Below are 9,028 nucleotides of genomic sequence, written 5' to 3' on the forward strand. Positions count from 1 at the left end.
AAATTTGGACAACGCGAGGGTAACGGAAAAGGCAGCGTAACTTAAACTCTGCCATGTGTGCCAGACTGCTAAGAGGCAAAACTTCCGTGTCCTCACCAAGAGGATGACTGACCATGCTCTCATCCTCCTCCTCTTCCACCTCCTCCCTGTCCGAAGGATCCACACTGAACAGACAGTATGACAGTTGTGCAGGTAGTACCGTCTATAGCGCAGGAAACTAGCTCCTGTTCTTCCTCCTCCTCCTCCTCTTCGTCATTGTCACCCAATCCACGTTGGGATGAGATGAGGCTGGGCTCTGTGTAATCACCCTGTATGGTTCCTTGCTCCATCTCATTGTGCTCTGCCTGCAATGCATCCTCTTTAATTGAGAGCAGAGAGCATTTCAGAAGACAGAGAAGCGGGATAGTGACACTAATTATGGCATCATCGCCGCTCACCAACTTGGTGGAGTCCTCAAAGTTTTGGAGGATGGCACAGATGTCTGACATCCATGTCCACTCCTGAGGTCTTATGTGTGGAGTTTGACCTGAATACCGATGGCCTTGTTGATGTTGGTAGTCAACAACTGCCCTCTTCTGCTCACGAATCCTTCCCAACATCTGCAATGTAGAGTTCCAATGCGTGTGGACATCACACACTAGTAGGTGAGCCGGAAGCTGCAAATACTGCTGAAGCATGGCAAGGGCTGCAAAAGCTGTAGCTAACTTTCTAAAATGGCCACATAGGTGGCATACTTTGACAAGCAGATCTGTCAGATCCAGGTAGGTTTTGAGAAACTGCTGAACCACAAGGTTAAGCACATGGGCCAGGCATGGTATGTGTGTGAGCTCACCTCGCCTCAGAGCCGCCACTAGGTTCCGGCCATTGTCACATACGACCATGCCTGGCTGTAGGTACAGCTGTGTCAGCTACAGATCTGCCTGCTTTTTCAGAGCTATCCACAACTCTTCAGCATTCTGTGGTTTGTCACCTAAGCATATTAGCTTCAACTCAGCCTGTTGTCACTTGGCTGAGGCAGTGCTGCCGTGCTTTGAGATGGTGACTGATGTGGTCATTTTTGAGATGGATGCTGAAGAGGAGGATGAGGTGCAGGAGCTGTAGAATGTGGAGGCAACCCTGATTGACCTAGGGCCTGCAATCCTCGGCGTCGGGAGGACGTGTTCCGTTCCAAGGTCCGACTGGGTTCCGGCTTCCACTATGTTAACCCAGGGTGCCTTTAGCGAGATGTACCGTCCCTGCCCACAAACACTTGTCCACGTGTCCGTGGTTAGGTGGACTTTCCCAGTAACTGCATTGTTGAGGGCACGGCTAATGTTGTGGGACACGTGCTCGTGTAATGCGGGGACGGCACACCGGGAGAAATAGTGGTGGCTGGGGACCGAGTACCGAGGGACGGCTGCCGCCATCTGGTTGCAGAAAGCTTCCATCTCCACGAGCCTAAAAGGCAGCATTTCAATCGCAGGCATTCTCGAAATGTGTGAATTTAGTAGTGTGGCCTGTGGGGCGATAGCTGCGTATTTGCTCTTGCGTTCCAAGGACTGGGGTAGGGACAACTGAATGCTGTGCTGGGACAAGGACGTGGACGTTCTTGCTGATGGTGCTAGTTGAGAATGTTCAATGACAGCTGCAGGGCGGGAGGCATCTTGGCAAGCGCCATGGACAGGGGATTAGTGTGCATGCTCAACAGTGGAACAGGCAGTGGTGTCACCTGCAGACACTGTTGTTGAACCCTGGGGTTTGGCCCACTTAGTCGGGTGCTTTGCTGCCATGTGCCTGATCATACTGGTGGTGGTCAGGCTGCTAGTTTTTCTACCCCTGCTGATGCTGGCCTGGCAGGTGGTGCAAATGGCCTTTTTGGGGTTATCGGCAGAGTTTTTAAAAAACAACCAGACTCGGGAAGACCTAACAGTTGTTCTGGCAACTTACGTCGTGTTGATGTTACGGGGAACGGTTGCCCGCCTTCTGTCTGCAGCCACCACACTGCTTGTTCTTGCCTGTTGTGGTGCTACGCCTCCCTCTCCCGGTCTGCTGCTGTCTTCGCTCTGAATGTCACCTTGCCAGGTTGGGTTAGTGACTTCATCATCCACCACCTCATCTTCCACTTCTGCACCCTGGTCCTCCTGCTGACTTTTTGGCAATTGTGTCTCGTCATCATCCACCTCTTGTGACACTTTCCCACCGTCGCCTTCGTGTGACCGTGGCTGCTCAAATATTTGGATATTGCTACATGCGATCTCCTCTTGCCCCGCTTCATGTGGACCGGACGAGAGGCCCGAATCTATAAATGGAAAAGTGAACAGCTCTTCGGAGTGTCCTAGTGTGGGATCAGTTGTCTCCGGACACTCGGCATGGTAAGAGGAAGGAGGATCAGGGTGAGGAATATGCGGTCCAGACTCACGGCTACTGAGACTTGACCATGTGGAAGACAGGGTGGTGGTGATGGTGGCTAAGTGACTGGAAGCATTATCTGCTATCCAACCAATAACCTTTTCACACTGCTTTGTGTTCAAGAGTGGTGTTCTGCGGTCCCCTATTAAATGGGACAAGAAGGTCGAGCGACAAGATGTGGGTGTTTGTTGTGGCACAATTTCAGCTTGCCCACGGCCTCGGCCTCGTCCTCTGCTGCCGTCCGAGCAACCAGGAAATACTCGAAGAGCGCCGAGCATCTTGAGCAGTGGGATGCTCGGGCGAGTACCGAGCAGTGGCGAGCACGTTCGCTCATCACTAAATACCACCGCATACAAGGAACAAATACCACCACACCATGACCAGATCACATATTACCACCACATAGTGACCGAATAATACTACAATAATGATCATGAATATAAACCACAATACTAATAACACATAAATTACCACTGGTGACCTTATACACAGGAGCTCTGTATACAGTATAGTATCATTGTACAGGTAATATAGAGATCACCAGAGACATTATACACAGGAGCTCTGTATATAGTGTATAGTATAAAGGTAAAGTGATCACCAGTGACATTATGCACAGGAGCTCTGTATATAGTATATAGTGTACAGGTAATACACAGGAGCTCTGTATATAGTGCATAGTGTACAGGTAAGACAGGGATCATCAGTGACATTATACACAGGAGCTATGTATATAGTGTGAGTGTACAGGTAATACAGTGATTACTGGTGACATACACAGGAGCTCTGTATGTAGTGTATAGTGTGGCGCTCCTGTGGGTTCAGTCGCCACAGAGGTACTGCATCTCACCCAAAGGTGTGGTACCCCACTCTCAGGTAAGGAGGGAGTACTGCCTGGGACCCACCCATCTGCATCCAACACTACACCATTCCAGACCAGCAGGCGGGGCAAGATGCACTGGCTTATGTTAAGCCCTGTCCCTGGTTGGAAGTGGGGGGAACCTAGAGAGGGGGAACCATGTAGTGGGTGTGGGGTGGAGGAAGTAGTTCAGGGGAGCACCTCCAGTAAAGAGTATAAGAAAACAGGGAACCATCTAGAAGCAGATCAGTCTGAGAAGGAAGTCTGAGAGGAGCAGGAGCTCTGTAGGAGCTCTGCTCAGAGGAGAGGGCCTTGATTAAGAGGCCCAGGAGGACAGGCTGGAAGAGGATGGGAGCAGAGGGAAGGCTTCAAGAGGAATAGAGGGGATCCCAGGAGTACATGAAGTGCGGATGCCACCCGTGCGACCGAATCTACACAGACGTGGTGGGATCAGGCCGCAGAGGGGACCGGTCCCTAACTAGTGGATAACTACAAGGCTCAGCTAGAAACTGGAGGCTACTGCACTTTCAGGGTGAAGCTGCTCACAACCGCAACTAAATCGCTAAAAAGGTAGCCACAGAGGATTCAGGGGACTGCAAGTTGCCCGCCAAAATCTGAGACAACCGGCTTGGGACACTGGTTGCGAGGCGCAGGGCAGGAGGGTGAGAGCCAGCGCAGGAAGACGACCGAGGAAGGCACACAGCATGGGGTCCCGTTAAGTGTTCCTGAATTACCTGAGAGATTGCTGAAACCCTTCCTTGGTGAACGCAGGACGACGTGGGAGGTTACACACTGGCGCTGGTAACCTGAAGTCTTGAACAACTGTGAGTAAAACCTTGATGACTGCACCCCACTGTGTCCTAGAATTATTGCTGCGCCATCACCAGCCCTGCACTACACAGCACCCGCAACATCTACCTCATAACATCACTATTTCCTGCTCTGGAGCTAAGCTCTGCCTGTGGAGAGCTGTACCAACTCTGCTGCGTCACCATCAGCTCCAGAGGATCTTCACCGCAGCGGCGGCCCCATATAGCCACATACCACATGTGGTGTCACGAACATTATATATAAAAACTTTATTCCTTTTACTTTATTCCCCTTTAATTGACTGCCATGGGTCATGGACCGGGTCACCGCCACAGTGACATCCCTCAGCATCGACCGGCCTGGCTACCGAGTACCCCACGGCCCAGGGGGCACGTCATAATAGTGTACAGACAATACAGTGATCACCAGTGACATTATACACAGGAGCTCTGTATATAGTGTCAGTGTATAGTGCGCATGTACATGTAATACACTGACTCACCAGTGATGTCTCTAGTTGAAGTCCTTCATCTTTGCTTTTCTTCTTCATGTGGCGTAGACCGCTATCACTTCTTCCAGCCAGGACTCGTCTCTGCAGAAAATAACATACAGTTATCTATAGCTGATCGCTTCTAGAGCTCATTCCCCACTTTTTTCCCCGATTTCTACACTACGTTAGGTGAAGAAAAAGCGACATAGTGCCGTCCTCTGCAGTAATAGGACCTCCATTTTGTTCCCACATGGAAGACAGTATCCTCAAAACTAAGTTATATTACAGAAGCAATGTCTGGGCCTCTATGTATCCCCCTCCCCATCCTAGGGCTCTATGTATCCCCCCCCCCGATCCTGGGCCTCTATGTATCCCCCTCCCCACCCTGAGCCTCTATGTAGCCCCCTCCCAATCCTGGGCCTCTGTGTATCCCCCATTTTGGGCCTCTATGTATCCCCCCACCCTGGGCTTCTATGTACCCCCCATCCTGGGCCTCTGTATATCCATCCCCATCCTGGGCCCTTATGCTGCCCCATCCTAGGTCCCTATGTCCACTTTTCTGCCCGTTCACAGTGTAAAAAAAATTCTCACCTTCCTGCGCTCCCCCGGTGTCCTCTTGTCGCTTTATATCCGGTGTGATTGTTAACATGGGTGCCAACTCTTCAGAGGCCGCTCGCTGACGTTGGTGTGCGGCGCACAACAGTGACATTTAAAGGCTGCAGTGACGTTCAATGACAGTGACATGCTTGGCCTTTGGTTGACCAGCGGCCTTTAAACGTCACTGCTATGGGCCGCATAATGATGTCAGAGCATGGTGAATAGCAGTGACGTTTATGGCGACCATCTTAACATTAGTTGTATGCGCTGAAGCGCGCGGCATGTGATAGGCCCCTGGTATTTCTAACGATTGTTAGAACGACCACAGTTACCGACTGGCCCCCGCTATATCCGGCACTGGCCATCTTTGCTTCTTCTCAGTTTGCTGTCTTTCTTTCTTTTCTTTCCTCTGTGTTCTGGGGATCTGTGACTCTGGGACTCAGGTACATCTGGGCCCATAACCTGTTAGCAGAGGATTAATCCGCATGACATCCAGAGTTTAGAACACAGAATGTAGGTTTATTCATATCCAGCATAGGCACAGCATGGAGTCTGGTGTTACTGCAGCATGAGGAAATCAAATACATATATAACAACAACACAGGAAGAGGAGGGGGCATCCTGTCTGTGGGAGTTTTTTTTTTTTTTTAACTAAACTTTGTTAACAACCTCACAATATGCACAACATATGAAACAGCACAGTAGTTGTTGCAATACACATACAGATTAATATGTATTATTCCAACAGAAAAACATGCAGTGCACACTGCTTGAATATGTATTTACATGCAGCACACATATTAGTCACATATTAGACATATGCCAGTCATAGCGCTTGCATAAAAGACACATATTGCACACACATATCATTTACATATCAGACACATGCAGCACACACCATTCACATATCAGACAAATGTAGTACACACACCGCTCGCATATCAGACACATGAATAACACACACCCCTCACATATCAGATTAATGTAGCGAACACATCTACTATATAATCGGCTTACCCCGTCTGTCCGTCCAGGAAATCCGGCGTCGCTGATTGGTCTGGCTTCGGCCAATCAGCGACGCGGGATTTCAGAACAAGATGGTGGTCGTTAGCGGCTCATCTGCCGCACGGAGGTCAGCGGCGATGCAGCCGGGAGATGACCGTCGCTAGCCGGTCATCTCCCGGGTGCTCGTAGCAGAAGTACCCCGACCGGCGGCCTAGACGGCGCCGCTCCCCGGTCCTCCCTTCACACTTGCCGTTGGGAGATCAGCGGCCCTAGCTGCTGATCTCCCGACGGTAGCCGCATGGAGATCAGCGGCGATGCAGCCGGGTGATGACCGGCGCTAGCCGGTCATCTCCCGGCTGCTCGCAGCGGAAGTACCCGCACAGGCAGCGCCACTCCCCGGTCCTCACTAACACTGTTCGCTGATTGGTCGCGGACACCGCCCGCGACCAATTTTGCGATATTGGTGCCAAATTTAAACACCGCTCTGCTGATTGGTCGCGGCTGCCCGGCCGCGACCAATCAGCGATATTGGCGCAAAATTTAAACAAAGTAGTGCACAACTTATTTAAACACTGCTTCGCTGATTAGTCACGCCCAGTCGGCCGCATACATATTCTAGAATACCCGATGCGTTAGAATCGGGCCACCATCTAGTCCCTCATATATTAGACAAATGTAGCGTACATGCTTCCCCAATTTTTGTATTACATACAGTACCTTTTAGTTAGTAGTCAAGTCCTCCCATACTCATTAGAATTCACCAATATTGGCAGGTTCAGACAACAGTCCCCCCTACCTGGTTCTGACATGTCCAATTTAGGGCTGCAGATCCTTTTGTTCTCTCATAGAGAACACGAGCATCTGGCAGAGTGGACAGTCCTGTAAATGGGATAGTCGAATGAGATGGTTGCCGCCTTAATGATCAGACTGCTGTCTATGGTGTATGGGGGCATGAGTCAAACCCTTTTTCTGCTAACAAATAATTATTTTTTAATTCGGAAGGCTGTATTTTCAGTCCAGCACACTGACCCTATAATGATCAAGTATAAATTAAAGATTAACAGAAACACTTTCAGTATACAACTACATTACCAGTACTATTATCAGTGCAAAAATACATCACCTGTAACCACCGTCAGTACATCACAAGAAACACCATCAGTATATCAATACATTACCAGAACCACCATTAGTTCATGAATACATTACAAGACCCACCATTAGTTCATGAATGCATCCCCAGAACCACCGTCAGTTCATTACTACAGCACCAAAACCACTGTCAGTTCATCACTACATCATGAGAACCACCGTCAATTCATGACTACATCACCAGAACCACTGTCAATATATGACTACATCACCAGAACAAATTATCAGTACATTAATACAGTATCAAGGGTAGTACTGCAATCAGTTGCAATGTCAGGTCAGCCCCTGGCATATACACTTGTATCGCATATACCTGCAACTCCCAGGTGGTCTTTAACAATGGTAAGGACTATAGATGAGCGAGCATTTCAAGGTTCAGGGCAGGAAGAGGAGGAAGGTGACTCTCAGGACGAGTAGTGGGAGAACAGATAGGTTGTAGATTCCACTTGGTGTGAACCCAGAGGCACGCAGCTGAGTAGCTCAGCAGTAGAGATGAGCGTTGTTCTACTCGAACTGTTCGCCAATCTCAAATTCGAGCTGTTTTGGGCGGTGTTCGAGCCGGTCGGCGAACACGAACAATTTGAGAAAAATTCGGCTGTTCGAGGTTATGTTCGATAACTGTTCGTGCACCAAAATCATAACTGGATTTTTTCTCAGTAATGATGAAAATTAATGTTAATACGCAGTTTGAGTGTACAGCGGGGCGGGGGGAGGGGCAGGGGATGGATCTCTGCAGGAACAATGAAGATCTCCATTTTTTTTTTCTCTTTCCCGCATTTGCAGTGGGGAGGTGCAATCTGTCAGCCTATCAGCAGCGCACACACGGAGCGAAGTGCTTTTTTTCACACAAGCAAGGGCATGTGTGATTGGCAGTGTATGTCACATGTCCTTGCCCTACAAGACCAAGCCATTTTCCCCGTCGCCACCATTTTCTCACTGCTGCAGCTGCGTGCTAGACGGCACCGCTGTTGCTGTGTGCGCTATACCTTGTTAATTTCAAGCCAATTTTCGCACAAATATACAGATAGCTTGGGAGTAGGGAATAGTTGTGATTGCAGTCCTTTTAAGGACTAGGTTACAGCATTTCCTACGACTTTTATCAAGCAGGTCTGTGCTCTTAAATAGATAGATTGTGGGAGTAAAGACTAATTGTAATTGGAGTCCTTTTCAGGACTAGGTTACATCAGTTCCTATCAGTTTTTGCCAGGCAGGTCTGTGCCAGTGCTGTGCAAGTTTTTTTCACAGCATTTGGCTGAATCTAGCAAAGCTAATCCTTTTTGGCCTATTGCAGAGTGTGTTAGTCAGTGGAGTAGCCTATCTGTGTTGCAAGATATACCACCTGTGTATAGAATACCATTTTTTTTACTGCACCTAGTGAAGTAAAATCTTTTGGGCATAGCATCATTCTATTAGTCCATCTATACTGACCTCCATCAGGTTGCAAACTGAATATAATTTTTTTCTGCATCTAGCTCTGAAAAAATATTTGGGCTTCTAGCAGTGTGTGGGACTTGGTCTATTAGTCCATCTATACTGACCTCCATCAGGTTGCAAATTAAAAATAATTTTTTTCTTCATTTAGCTCTGAAAAAATATTTGGGCTTCTAGCAGTGTGTGGGACTTGTTCTATTAGTCCTTCTATACTGACCTCCAGCAGGTTGCAAATTGAATATAATTTTTTTCTGCATCTAGCTCTGAAAAAATATTTGGGCTTCTAGCGGTGTGTG

Source organism: Phyllobates terribilis, unplaced genomic scaffold, assembly GCF_046119375.1.
Source record: "Phyllobates terribilis strain yellow unplaced genomic scaffold, ASM4611937v1 Scaffold_5__5_contigs__length_657084704, whole genome shotgun sequence".
NCBI classification, from domain to species: Eukaryota; Metazoa; Chordata; class Amphibia; order Anura; family Dendrobatidae; genus Phyllobates; species Phyllobates terribilis.